Source organism: Electrophorus electricus, chromosome 9 (assembly GCF_013358815.1).
Source record: "Electrophorus electricus isolate fEleEle1 chromosome 9, fEleEle1.pri, whole genome shotgun sequence".
Lineage (NCBI taxonomy): Eukaryota > Metazoa > Chordata > Actinopteri > Gymnotiformes > Gymnotidae > Electrophorus > Electrophorus electricus.
The window spans coordinates 18,957,700-18,972,946 of NC_049543.1; the positions used below are offsets into that span (position 1 = coordinate 18,957,700).

Here is a 15,247-nt window from a genome sequence, read left to right on the forward strand (position 1 = left end):
TGTGTATTTATTGTAGTGTAGTGAGCAGTTTCTATATTGGATGAGAGAGGGAGCAGACTGAGAGAGGGAGCAGAATCCATTTACACTTAAACAACAGGAGCTTGTCAGTGGAGGATGTACTTGCTCACACCTTTCCATTTGATTCCTGTTGTACACACTATAGACTGTGACCTTGAGATGCTTGAATGAAAGTTGAACATTCACACTTGTGTATGAGTGCCAACTATTAGCCAATGCATAAGGGAAGTCATTTCGGAACAAACCTGTGAGGCAATTGTTTTTCAGGCAAAGTGTCTGTATTCAGTCTAGGACGTGCATGTTCAATTCCTTGCCCAGTACTTCATTGTCTGCAGTTTACTGAGAAAGACCTGACAACAGTTGAATATCTTCGGGTGTTGTCTGCTACCTCGTCTCTGTCTCTCTCTGTGTTCGTATGATAGGCACCACTGCATGCCATGCACCAGGCCGCCTTTCTTTTGGGGCTGTCTCTCATGACATCTATGGAGTGCATAATTGAAGACTAGGTAAAAGGATTCCCTTAGGATCTGAATACATTTGGTTTTTGTCTGGTACATCATCTCTGTCTCTCTCTGTGTTAAATGGAGCCTGCTCAGATGATGGTGTTGACAGCTTCCAGGATTTTCACTAGATCCAAAGCAGTGTCAAACCTGTTTTTACATTTAAATGTTTTAACCTGGTTTTACATTTTAATGTTCACAAAATAAGAAACAATGCGCATTATAAATGTTAGGTAGCTACATATTTGTACTTCTTGTACAAATTAAGAAAATAATAGAACACTAATTTAGTTGTGTGACATATTGACACCTGAGCAAGACATGAGTGAGGGATACAAAGGCAGGATATTAGTCACACAAAGCACTGTCAAAAAGGTTTAAAAACACATGGGGAAACCCATGAAGACAGGCTCAGCTTTAGTCCACAGTATGCTAAATGGGAAACACTGGAGGATTGTATGTGAGGGGTTTAAATAGGGAGAGAGTTAATTAGAAGCAAGTGTTAATGATTGATAAGTGGGTGATTGTGCACCGAGCAGTGGTCATGGTAGGTGATTTGCGCGGATATGTGTGTACGTGTCTGTGTGCGCGTTCCTGGTTGGGTGCCGACCAGAACATGACAACCTGTTTCCACTATACGTCTTTGTTGTTATTGTAATAAGGCCAGTTGAAATATGACCACAGACAGTTAGGGACTGTAATTAATATGAAACTACATGATGATATTGGAGCTATATAACTTACTTCTTTAATATAGTATTCTCTAAAATAATGTAAATGCACTGAAAATATGAATAAAAGTGTAGTAAAATCATCCAGTGTTGTACTTTATTATTTTCAAAGCAGGACCTTAGGTACGTAAAGCCAATGTACTGTTTCAAATCAAATTGCCCTATTACGATTGAACGTTTGCTATTACTATTATAATTGTAATGTGAATAATGTGATACAAATAGAGCAAATGACATACAAATTCATATAACTCACAAGTAGCTGTTAGTTTGTTAAAAGTTATAAATGTCAGTTAATTATTAATATTGTTGTTTGTGGGGAATTCAGTAGGTTGACTGATTCAAGCAACTCTCAAAGTTTCTGCATAACCTGAACCATACATTATGAACACATCCATTAAACTTGAAAATGTAGCACTGTGCATATAATAGAATTCCCTATTTAATGCAAGACTGAAACCCTCTATAAGAAAAGTGCTAAAGATCAAGTTTTACAATTAAAATGGTAAAATAACTGACCAGAATTCAATTATTGTGGGAACTGGTTTGTCACAGAACCCCCAGAACAAAGTCACGTGGTACAGCCTGCTGCTTACAGGGAGGTTCACCATAGTTTGTAGCCACACCCTCCGTGATGGCACACACCTGTGCATGGGTTGATGTTAAGTGTTTGTCTGTCTATTTAATCCCCTGCCTGTGTGTGCCTCGTCGTTGGACATTGTTACTGTTAGTGTTATTGTGTGTATAGCCATTGTTGGCGTTAGATGTCGTTCTTTTCAACACTGTTCGTCGTTATGTGGAAGTGCCACAAGTGTCATCATTGTTTTGTGTCATTAAATGTCTAAGACGCGCTTTGTGGCACTCTGGCCAACGTGACAGAATGACCAACCACCACAGGACGCCAGTTCCCTCGGCAAAAGACAGACTTCCTAGCGGGAGGTGCATAGGTACCCCCCGCGCTGCTGCCTGGATCCCAGGATATTGGAGAGAGGGCCACGACTGGCATCTGCGTCCACTCCAGAGGTGGAGGGGACCACCCAAAAGAATTTCTAGGAGGGGGCCTGAGGTTACCGAGCCAGGACCAAGGAGAGCCGAGGAGCTCCCCGAGGACCACAGTGAAGGCGGTTCGTTGGAGGTCTAGGTCTCTGGCTAGTGAAGGCAAAGCCCGAGTTCCTCCCCTTCTGTGGACTCGCCAGCAAGACTGGAGGGGTCCACCCAAAGCCTGGGAGTCAGGCTGCTTCCGGGGCACTCCTAGAGCGGCTGGCAAAAGGAAGACCCTTAGGGGAAGCTGTACATCTGGAACCGGGGCAGACGTGCACCCTGGCGTGTTTCCGCAGAGGCCAAGGCTAATCCCGCAGGCGCTGCAGCACAGCGCCTTATGTGTGTGTGGAATGGTGCTATTGTTTGTATGTATCTGTGCCTTGTGCGTGTTTTTAGGTGCATCACGTCGCGGGGAGAGCGTTGGATTGACCCGAGAGGCAGGCACGCTGCCTTTCTCCATGACTGGTGAAGTTCTCCCAGGTGGGAGGTTCCTGGCACGCTTTGTGCCGGGTGGGCACCGGACATTGCTGTGCTGTGTCTGTGTGTGTACAACAGCCTGGAGTTCGCTATCCTGGAAGAGGAAACGTCAGGAACCACGCCCCTAGGGAGGGGTCGTCTTCTGAGAATGCCTCACCCCCGCATGTCACGTGGAGCATACCGCACTGCCCCAAGAGAGGCAGAGAAGCTGCCTTTCTCCCTCTTGCCGAGAGGTCTCCCTCATTAGCGGCACCTGGCCCGCCCTGTGCTGGGTGGGCAACGGGCATGGCCATATTGTGTCTGTGTGTATGGCAGCCTTGGAATCGCTGTCCTGGCTTCAGATGCTTTGGGAGCCATGCCCCTTGGGAGGGGGTTCTGTCATGGAATGCTACCCCCCCCACCACGAGTCATGTAGTATGGTCTGCCGCATGCAGGGGGGTTCACCATAGTCTGTAGCCACACCCTCCGTGATGTCACACACCTATGCAGGGGTTGATGTTAAGTGTTTGTCTCTCTATTTAAACCCCCACCTGTGTGTGCCTCGTCGTTGGTCATTGTTATTGTTTCTGTTACTGTTATCGTTGTGTGTGTGTGCGTGTGTGTGTGTGCGTGTGTGTGTGTGTGTGCGTGTGTGTGTATAGCCATTGTTGGCATTAGATGTCGTTCTTCCTGTCAACACTGTTCGTCGCTATGTGTGAGTGTCACAAGTGTCATCAATGTTTTGTCATTAAACATCTCACTAAATCGAGGGAGTCTGTGCATCCTGTTCTGCGCCATGCGGCACTCGGGCTAACGTGACATGGTTCTTAGGAGGGGGATCTATCTAAATTAATACCAGCAAAAAAATAACACTGGTTTTGTAGTATGGTATGGAAAGTAATTACAGTGACTAAATTATTCTCATTGTGAAGATTTTTTAAATAATACTAATAAAGAAATTCCCACTGAGCTCCTGCAATCATGCCAAATGCCAAGTTGTTCAACAAAGGGATGGGGAGGCAGGACTGCTAAGCTTCAGACTGATCCTGCCTGGCTGGTACAGGACAAAGGCAGGGACAACTGTGGAAGATCTCAGCATGTAATAATCTTTATCATTTATCTCCATGTAAAGCACTTTGAATTGTCCCTGTACATGAAAACTGTTATACAAATAAACTTGCCTTGATTTGCCTTAGTAAGTGAATGAATCAGACAGGGAAACACTCTCAGACTATGTGGTGGGGTGCTGGCCAGGGTCTAGTCTAGGACCGTGTGGGTAACACTCACATCTTGGTGACCAGATGTTGCGGCCCCTTGACCTGTCCCACGACTGTCCCCTTGCTTGTGTTCTTAACCCAGCCAACCAGGCCGAGATCAAGTCCTTTTCGCTCTGCATACTAAGAGAAAGAGACAGACTGTGGAAAACTGACCTCAGTCAAATAGGTTTGCTTCTAACAGAACCATCTGCAGCCACATCACTGTACAGTTTAGTTTTTCCCTACTAAAAGAAAACCTGCATTGTACTGGTACTGGGAGTCTTGTGGGTAGATGAAGTGAAGACTGAATTGTGTCATGCACAACAAGTTGAAAGACGTGTCCTGAACATCATTAAGCATGTTTTTCATTTAACAAAGACAAACAAAAATGCACTGAAGAAACCAGGGATTAGAGAGAGCATCACCCACTCTGGTACACTGGTTTGAGTGTATCAGGCCTAGCAGCACTGCTGAAGCATTACATGTGTCTATAGCAAATATTCTGACCTTTATGAAGGGATAGGATGGATGCTGTGTGTGAAACAGATGGGCTAAAGTCACTTGCACCAATTGTACACAACTGTACAGTAATTAAAATGTGTCTCTATTAAAACAAGGCCACACAGTGTCAATGAAGTACAACTCTGACATATTATTCATAGTTGTATTCTTCTTCCAATGGACATTTCCACAACCCAGCCGACGTGTAAAAAGGAGCAAAAATAATATGGGCTTCACATCTGAGAATATTTAAAACAAACTGAGTGGTGGTTACATGACTTATCCAGTATACCTACAGATGTATATACACACCAATTAAAGCTGACATTCTATATTTACCCTCATATTTGCTGTTTCTTCTCTATTTTTAATGTGAAGGAGCATGAAGCTAAAAACACAATTTCATTGTCTAGTCAGTTATGAACGGCCAGTTATATGTATGTTATACATGTTTACAACAGATATGCAAGAGCTTAGAGTGTAGGTAGATTTTGCAACTCTGCTATTACAACATTACTTTGTCAGTATCTGCATATTTATATGCAATGGGTAATAATGCAGTTACGAATATTCCAGTTAGTTAGCAGCAGGATTAAGAACTGCACATCCTGGTGAAGAAAAAGCAGAGCAAAAACAAACAAAATTACTTAGCATTCAAAAACGGACACCTGTACCAATGTAGAGAAACACATAAGAATACTGATTGTATAAATAAGGTTCTTTCATAGCACTGCAACCACCACACCTGTATCAAGTACACTATGAGTTTTAATATTCTACTCAGCATTAAGTGTATGCATGTCTGCAGTGTCATGATTATAGTAAGTCTGATTTAAAAATTAATAAAACAAAGCAAGATTTTAAACTTAGCTTAGCATTACCTTCTCCAAACTACACTACAATTTCTAAACCTCTAGTGACCTGAGATCACCATATGAAAACCTCAGCCTCCTTTGAGTCTCCTTTAATACAGGTCCTGCAAATGTTGTACATATGTAAGACAGTGCAAGATTACACATCAGCTGCTGGGATGTTTCTAAATTAAGATACTTTGCTGGTTCTAAATGCATCACTGGGTCTAAAGTCTGCGAGGTGCAGGTGTGCACAAGGACTGTGCACCCTGAACATAGCCGAATATCTCAAAGTCCACAGAGCGCAGGTCACCACCACTCGAGTCCTTGTTCTCAGACATTGTGAGCTGTTCCAGGCTTCGCTGAATAAAGCTTTGGACGTTTTCAGCGACTGGATCAAGTTGCCTCTTCACTTGGACCTGACTCACAGTGTAAAATTTAAAGAGGAAGTCGCACCGTTAAACAGCCCATCAGATAGTAAGAGTCCCACAACAGTGTGGTAGTCTATAAGCCTATAAAGGGTTAAAAGGTAAGGCTAAAATAATGTATCTAAAGAAGTAATATTCATTCGTTCTAATATCTATTCAGATATAAAAGAAAGCTGATAATGTTCTTCATTTAAAATTTTAAGGCGCTGCATGCTCGTTATAACCACTAGAGGGCGATAGCGCTAAACAAGAACCATAAGTTAAGCACTTACAAGCGCAAGTGTTTAGTGGGCTCAAGAAAAAACTGAGTTATATGTCTTAAATATTTAAGCCACTGAAAACACCCGAAGTTTTATCTGCATTTAAAAGAGCATCTTAAAATTGTATTCTTAAGTTTAAAAAGTTCTGAAGATATCTGTTCCTCAACATAGAAACTGATATATTTCACAAGGCTGATGACCTATTGTGTGCAGGAACAGAATCTACAGGCCAACCCACATCACCCCAAGAATAATGATGGAGAACAGACATAGAAAGTTATAAAGTTACATATGTATGAAACTGTAGATTATAAATTTGTAGATCAGTGCCCTGTAAGTAATATCACTGTACAAAAATAATAAGAGTTAGATTTAGCGTTGTCTAATTCAAATCTAGAGGTGAGAAAGAGTGTTACAATGCAGACAATGCAGCACAATACAGGGCAGCCAATCATAAAGGAGCTCAGTTATCTTACATCCGTCTTAAAGGTGCAGTAGCAACAGGTGCCTGTTGAATTCCGAGCGATATATATATAGAGGTTGGAAATTGGTTGTGTAAAAATGAATTGTGATTGTTAAGCCACATAGATGTAAGTGGACATCAAGGGAAAAAATAGTGTGGGTGCCAAGTATGGTGATTGTATCTTAAAAGCCGTAGGAAATGTTACATTCAGAATGTTTGTGAGACAAAAAAATAAGATATAATTACTATCCATGGTTTAATTGACTGTGTTGCAGACAACATAGGCAGGGATTAGACTGAAAAATGTCAGAGTATTTTTAATGCTGTTTATTGCTGTCGTCAGAGGTTATGCAGCCATATCCTCCCTAGCAAGTACGGCTTCAAACACAAATGGCCGCCTGCAGACACAAATACCGTGTTGAGCAATATTTAATTACATCTACTTGAAATGCATATTTAATTGCATTGTTAGTATTTATGGAAAACAAGTGTTAGGATTGCTCTGCTCCATTGCAGACTTTCTCACTCTAGCAACTGTGGATTCCATCTCCTCAATCAGTTGGTCCATATTATGTTCGCAGGAATCATATTGCATCTTTATGAATGAATTCAGTTTCACCTCCAACTATGAAGAGAAACAGTGTTAAGCAATATTTAATTACATCTACTTGAAATGCATAGTTCATAGCATTGTGAGAATTTATGGAAAACAAGCGTTAGGATTGCTCTGCTCCACTGCAGACTTTCTCACTCTAGCAAACATGGCTTCCAGGTCCTCAATACATTTATGCCTGTCATCGTCATCGTATGTCTGATTCAAAGGAGTTTTGAAATTCATATCTTTAGGTACAATCTTTTTGGAAGAGTCCAGTTCCACCTGTAGATATGAGTAGAAATATTGTTGAACAGTATTTAAATACATTTAATTGAAATATGACTTTAATTACAGTTTGATACATTTGTAATTTATAATTTGTATTGGACTAGAAAGGAAACAAATACAATTTTTATTGCATAGCCGTTATCACATAGCCTGCAGGCCTAATGATGTAAAAATGTGCCCCCAAACATCAAATATTCAACAGAAATAACAGGACCTGACACACTAAGGTACCGTAGACCCATTCAAATTGTGCTATTGGAATAATAAATTCCAATGCATTCAGTCATTTTAGCTAGTGTTGATTTTGATTCTCGCCACAATTATACTAATAATCAGTGTTACAGCTCAGCATGCAAAGTCACCGAACAGTCGACTGTTAATTCTATAGTAAGGAGAATGTAAAACAAACAAACAAAAAACCCACCAACAGTATTTTTTTTCCTGTAACTGACAAAGATTGCATATGCTAAATGTATGTGTCCTAAATATATTCTAAATACATTTACATTAGTGTTTTTAATTAATTTCTCGAACATTTGTTGAAATGCATTTGTAATTTATATTTAGAGACATTTCAGTGTACTTAAGTACAAGCATTAAATTAGCATCACTGTTCACCATAGCTGTTTTTCTATTTTTTGTGGCTTTTGTCCCTTGCCTCAGTATGGCTTTAAATCATTTGTCTTGGTTCTACTTTACTTACTATGGCTGATTCAGTTCCCTCAGTAGTCAAGTCATTCTTTATTAAATACTTTGTTCTACTATCTGTTTAAAAACTAACAGAAAATGTCTTATTAGTGTTGTATAGATAGATAGAACACTTCTATGTAGATCTCTCTCTCTCAGACAAACACACACACACACAGTTCATCCAAGTGGTGGCTGTGGTCAGAACTTACCCTTAAAGAAGTCATTCTCTGAGGTCGTGTTCCTTCTCTTATCACCCTTCCGACAGCAGCAAGTGAACAATAGCACAAGCTGCGTGAATATTCTGGCAGGGATCTGGGCTCGTGTCTTTTCGTTCTTCTTTTTCTCATATTTACCAAATATCCTGTGCTTTTCCTCTTCATACTTCTCAGAAGGAACAGGTTCCTTGCGTCTTGGATTGGAATCGTAACTACCAGACTGACCCATAATAAATTTAGTAAAAACTTGTATGCTTCAACAGTATACAGTGGGAAAAATGGTGATCACCTTTAAAAGGATTTCTTACTGTAGGCCTATTATAAACAACATGGAGGAAATAAAAATAAAAATACTTGAGTCAGACCGTGGGCACAGGCTGCTAATAAATCAAGTAAATGAAACTGGATGGACTGCTTAATTTTGTAACAACACAACATTTATGGTGACAAGGATGTTTCACACATACACTCTTAAGTGATGCTGACCTCAATATCCATATTTCACATTGTTACTGTAACACTATAGATGAACCTAAACCTCACATTCTCATCACGTTGATAAGCTTTTTGAAAGTTCCGCTCTGCACGTCTCTGAAAGGCAGGTGAGTTAATCTCCTGGAAACATAAAAGCATGACACTAAATCTTTCACTTTGTTCTTATATGCGAGTTGTCAATAATTCAAAATTCTTGTTAAAACTCTGGAACTCTGTTGCAGCTCACTCTCTCTGTTTTGCATTGCCAGATCACTGGACAGGAGTATGTCCGGCTTTGACACACGTGCCCTGCGCTGACCAGTACCGCCAGCAACCACAACACGTGGAGACGTAATCCTCTTTAACTACTTGTCCTTCCTCCACGTATATAAACTCAAAACTCCAGTTTAGAGTGGTTAATGGCACTTACGCCAGCACACTGTACCGGTTTGTTCACCTGTAGTCAGAGATGCACGGACCCGTTGGTGCGTATGCGTAACTCGGAGCAGGTGCTGCTCTACAAGGTTATGCTGCTGCTTATTGTCACTCTCTCATGAACACAAGCCCTCATCTACTTTAACAAGGCTAAGTCACTGATAATGTAATAACAAACATGTTTGACAAAATACTAGGTCATGGTTTGCAGTCTGAAGTACTTTTGACCTGCTGAGAGTTAGCCTGATTTGATTTAGCCTGTTCCTAACCTTTGTTTAGTATGTTGCGTAAAAGCTCATGGAAATATTTCAGATGTAACATACATGTAACTGACCTAGTAGAGCAAAGTTACAGAATTGTAAGGAGGAAGTGAGGTTCTTGGGGCATATCATTAAGGGAAATACACACAAGCTGTCTCAAAACCGAGCACAAGCCATAATTTCGCTACCTAAACCATAGTGGCATACTCCCCTCTTACTGTTTTAGTACCACACGCAGTACACTGAATACTGCAGGACCAAAGAGTTTCACACTTATCAGCCCAGTGGTAGCTGAGATACCACACCACCCTCTTAGATATGCCTAATATAACTGTCAAAAGGTGTATAACACTGAAGCCAGCTACACTCCTTCCTACGGAGGAGGATGGAGATCCACAAGGCTGCACAGCAGTCTTAGCTGAAGTATATATACCGCGGGTTGATCTCTTTGAAGAAGCCATAAGTAACTCAGACCTATGCCTCTATGTGGATGGGTCAGCAAGCAAGGACGACACAGGGGTCAATAGGGCAGCATACGCGGTAGTAACAGATCATGAGATACTTAAAACAGAAGTATTACCATCCTCCTATTCAGCGCAGGCTGCTGAACTAGTAGCACTGACGGAAGCATGCAAACTAGCTGCAGACAAAACTGTTAATGATTTTGGAGCCATATGGAAACATAGGCAATTCCTGACAAGCTCGGGTAAATATATTAGACATCACCATCTTGCTAGAAGCCATTTCGCTGCCAAAGACAATTGTAGTTGTTAAGTGTGCAGCTCACAGGACTACAGAAGACCAAATCAGCAAGGGGAATACTTTTGCAGATAGAGTAGCAAAGGCAGCTGCAACTAAAACCGCTGTGCAAGCAATACAGGAAACCGCTGCTACCCCGCAGGCCACATTACGGGAAATTCAGTCAGGGGCTACCGCCACCGAAGGCACCAGGTGGAGACAACTAGAACCTCCTGTTAACAACCCACACTGCTGTCAAAATAGAAGGACGAGGAACCTGGGTACATCACACACACTGTAAGAAGGCTCCGACACCAGCCCCAACTCAAAGCAGCAGCACCCCAACAGACTAGGTCGGAACTGTGTTGAGTAGGGTGTTAAAGGCAAGGCCTACTCTTTCGACACTCGGAACTGTCAAGAATAAGATGGGTGTGTTGGTGCTTGTGATACTTGGGGTCTGGCATAGTGTCCACTGGAGTACATCCGAACGTATAACCTGGGATACCTCCTCCTCCGGTTATTGGACCAGGTTAAACAACGGCTATTTTAGCACCTCTAACAAGGAATAAATCCCATGGTATCAAGCCTTCAATAAGCCAGTGCAGCAGACAATTACAGGTCAGGTCACCTAAGAGAAAACACCACAAAGCAGTGTCAAATCATTAGGGTTCCGTCTGGTTCTTATGATTATTCTGCAAACAGAAAATATGTATGGGACATCAGAACTGATAGTGAAGTTAAACAATCAGTCAATCTTACTATTGCCAGTGCGCCCGGAGATGGAAATGCCATTCAGGTAACGTTACGAGAAAACTGGAATATGACTAATCCCAATGGTAGCTATCTGTGCTGTATAGAAAGGGTCGGGGCTGACATTTGTGCGCCACTGACACTTGTAGCATTGCCACGTAGAGAAAATCAGACACAGCTAACACAGTCAGAACATAGACTGCATATTAATATGGATGAAGAATCCCATGACTTATCAGAAGACTTGTTACCATTTCAGGGTCCCAACGCCAATGAGGCAGAACGATTAGCAGCTAAATGCCAACAAAATACAGCGTGTATGTCAGCCATTGTGCATGCCCAACATATCAAGCAAGAGTGCCTGGTGTGCCAGCACACCAGTGTTCCAAGGACTGTAATCCCTCTGAAAAACGCAGACGTAGGAGAAGTGAATATGACAATCTCTATGTGCCAGGTTATTAACCAGACCTCAAACTGTCCCAGTCCCACTAACCCCGCACCACCGAAAATGATGCTGCATGTGGCAGCTAGTAAGGGTGAGATATTTGTATAGCAGATGAAGCAGCAGGTGCCGGTAGGCTGGTCCAGATGCGTCGACTATGTGCAGGTGCACAGCAATGGCACTTGGAGTGACTCCAATAGCAGTTCCCTGTGGAATTGCTCCATGACAACCCTGCAGGGGTATTGGAATGTAATGTGGGTCGGTGGTTCGGTGGCCTATGGTGAATTGCCCATTGAGTGCTGCATTATATGTCATCGCTATTAGCCCACTATTATATAAAATTAAAAATGATCAGAAATTACAGGGTGTTCAAATGTTAGGTATGGAAAGATGGAAAATATTTGCGTACGCAGATGATGTGATGGCTTATGTCAAGAATCAAAATGAGTTTAATATAGTTAAGAGGCACTTTGAAATGTATGAAGTTGTGGCTGGACCAAAATTAAATGAAAGTAAAAGTGAAGGGGTATGGATAGTAGATGGGCAACCTGTACCAATAGATGTAGAAATAAAAAATGAAATTAAAATATTAGGTTTGATGGAAGTAAACGGTAGATGTAGTGAACGGAATCGGGAGAAGAAGGAGTGTGAAATTAAACTAGAATTGGGAAAATGGAGGGTGTCGAACTATAAGACTAGAATACAGTAGGTTAAGACCTTTGTTTTGTGGAAATTGTTGTTTTTGGCTACGGTTTTCCCTCCAGATGAGAAATGTATTAAGAGGTTGAATAAAATGTGTGTTCGTTTTATTTGGGAAAATAACAGAGAAGTGGCAAAATGGGAAATTATGTACAAGTCAAAAGATAAAGGTGAAATGTAACGAAAGCTATATTTCGGAAAGCAATTTGGGTAGGAGATGTAAATCAGTGGAAAGAAAAGAGGCAAGTCAAGGAAACATGCTCCTTATTTTAAATTAGTATATGGAGATCTTTTGTTTAAATATAGGCAGCTTAATATTGATTGGAATAGGTCCCCAAATAAAATGATATATAAAACAATACAAAACTGTGATTTTGGGGGAATGTCAATTATAAGGGTCTGACAGTGACAGAATGTGAAACCTATGTTAAAAATGTACAGTCTAAAAATATCTCGGAAAATGTTCGAGATACTGCATGGCTTATATCTGTTGGAAGACTGGCTGTACGATGTATTGTCAAATGGAGTTGTTTTGTTACAACAAAGGAATGTCCGATGTATAATTGCATAGCCGATGAAACGTTACAACATTTATTACTGCAGTGCACAAAGACTATTGAAAGTTGGGAGAAAATGGAAGGTATTGGGTTTAAATGGGATCCTAACAGGAAAAGTATTATGTATGGAGTTTTTAATGAGAATTTGCCTGAGAATGTGAAGGACTTTTGTTGGATGATTGTTTGTGTGATAAATTCAAAGATTTGGAAAACACGATGTAAGATGATTATTGAGCAATGTATAATACCTGCAGAAATAGTGTTTAAACAGATTGTGTGTGAGTTAAAAAGGTTGAAGACGATTGATATGAGAGGAAAAATTCCCTGGACTCTTTTGGACATATAAATGGATGATGTATACCTAATTTACAGATGTAATTTGTATTGTTAATTATTAATGTATAGAGTGAAGGTAGTCTGTGTCCTCTGGTAGATATTATTTGTGAGGTTTTTGTGATGGAGTGTTTGTATTGAATTGAATTGAATTTTCTTAATAAAGTCAATTTAAAAATGGAGAAAGGCGGCCCTAGAAACATTATTTATTTACATGAGCTTCGAACGAGAGAGTGGGATCCATAACTCCAAGATCTTTAACCGTTAGATAAGATGTGATTGGGAGACCATTGAGGTTTGTTGAGTAATTAGAGAGTGGGGATCTAGCTGACTCTGGGCCTAATAGGAACACGTCTGAATGTCTCTGAATGTTAGAAATTAATAAAAAATACTAATGTCAATGTATTTACGACGCATGCATTTAGGACGTAATTTTTTCAATCACAACAAAATATGTTGTATTTTTTGCATTATGCTTACTACAGAATTAACAATCAACTGTTCAGTGACTTTGCATGCAGAGTTGTAACATTGCTTATTACTAGAACTGTGGCTAGAATCAAAATCAACGCTAGTGTCATTCCTAAATCCCCAGTCAGCTAGTCATAAAGTTAACATTCAAATAGAAAATAAAGATGCAGACTTCAGAATTAGTTAAAGACAATAGCTGAGAGAATAGAATAAATTATCCATTACTACCCCTGTCTTTTATTATCCCTCCATCCCTCAATCCCATGCCATCTTCCTCTATTATTTGTTTTTCTATTTTGTTCTGGTATCTCCTTATCTCTTTTTAAAAAAACATTGGCCAAAAGACTAACTAAAACACTGACATACTTAAGACCTTTAATTCTTTTTTAAATATAACATTAAAAGGAGAATGTTACTTATTTGACCCTGACTGTCCACTTATATATCTGTTTTGAGTATGATTTTCCTTGTTGAAGTGACAACAGTAACAAATGTAGCATGTCACAAATATATACATGACTATGTATGAAAAATGAAAGACATCAACATGAAGTACTGGAGCTGATTTCAGTTAAGCACCTAGTGATGGAAACTATAAAGACTAACATTGTCATAAAAATGCTGTGAAAGTTAATGGTTAGAAGATTACAAGTGGCTAAGACATACCTTGTTGAGAAATCTTTTGGTAGCTGAACATCTCCAAATCGTATAATGCGATGTTTCTTCTTTGTGTCCAATGAACGTAAAAATTGAAACATTCACAACTGGCCATGTTTCTTGCCAATATGTTGGTGTTTGGACCTGTGGGCCTTTGTGATTCATTACACCTTGTGTACTTGTAGTGTGGTGGGCAGTTTCTATATTGGCTGAGAGAAGGAACAGACTTGTTCAAGTCACAGATCCATTTGCATTTAAGCAATATAAGCATGTCAGTAGTGGATGTACTTGCTCACACCTTTTGAAAGTTGAGCATTCACACTTGTGTATGTCGTCTATCTGTTAGCTAATGCATGAGGGAATTAGTTTTCGAAAAAAAAATCTTCACGGCAATTCTTTTTCAGGCAGAGAGTCTGTATTCAGGCGAAGACTCACACACACATTCATATATATATATATATGTTTAATATATCCATGGCTGGATTTCAAATGTAACACAACAGACTGCAGCCAATGTGATGTTTTATAAATGTTTTAGCATCTCCCACTTGTCCTGACCACCAGTGGATGACCATATGAAGTGGGCCTTTGTAATTTGATATTGCCATCAGAGCTAAGGAGTTTTAAGAGGAGAGAAAGAGCATTCATTATATGCAAACTGACTGGATCTCACATGATGCTCAGCATGCTATGACACTACACTGCCAAAAACTTAGCTGACAGACATTATAGCATTCCCCATTCACCTATTTTACTATTGGAAAGCTCTTAACATGTCATGTCAGTTAAGATGTACTGGATTGGGGAGGATGACCAAACCATACCATGTGGGCCTTTATGTGTCTTGAGAAGATTGACACACAAATAGCATATCAAAGCTTGAGACTTATATGTCGTGTCCAGATTCTATCCTTCCATAGGTAGGAAACATTGGCTGTGGCCTGGGTAGCTCAGTCGGTAGAGCATCAGACTTTTAATCTGAGGGTCCAGGGTTCAAGTCCCTGTTCAGGCTGATGATATTGTTACTTTGCCACACAAGTGTGCGTGAGAAGTTTCTGGAAATACCTCTAGATCAAAGTAAGTCCAGAAACAGGACCATACTTCCTTAAACATTGCTGATTAAAGTGACCTTTCACAT

The 15,247-nt window shown here is 40.4% G+C and overlaps 1 non-coding gene across 1 annotated transcript; it reads left to right on the forward strand.

The window, feature by feature from the left end:
• The first annotated feature begins 15,048 nt into the window (after nt 1–15,048).
• trnak-uuu lies at nt 15,049–15,121 on the forward strand. Its single transcript has one exon. It is a non-coding gene; the product is annotated as a tRNA-Lys (tRNA).
• The last annotated feature ends 126 nt before the right edge of the window (nt 15,122–15,247 follow it).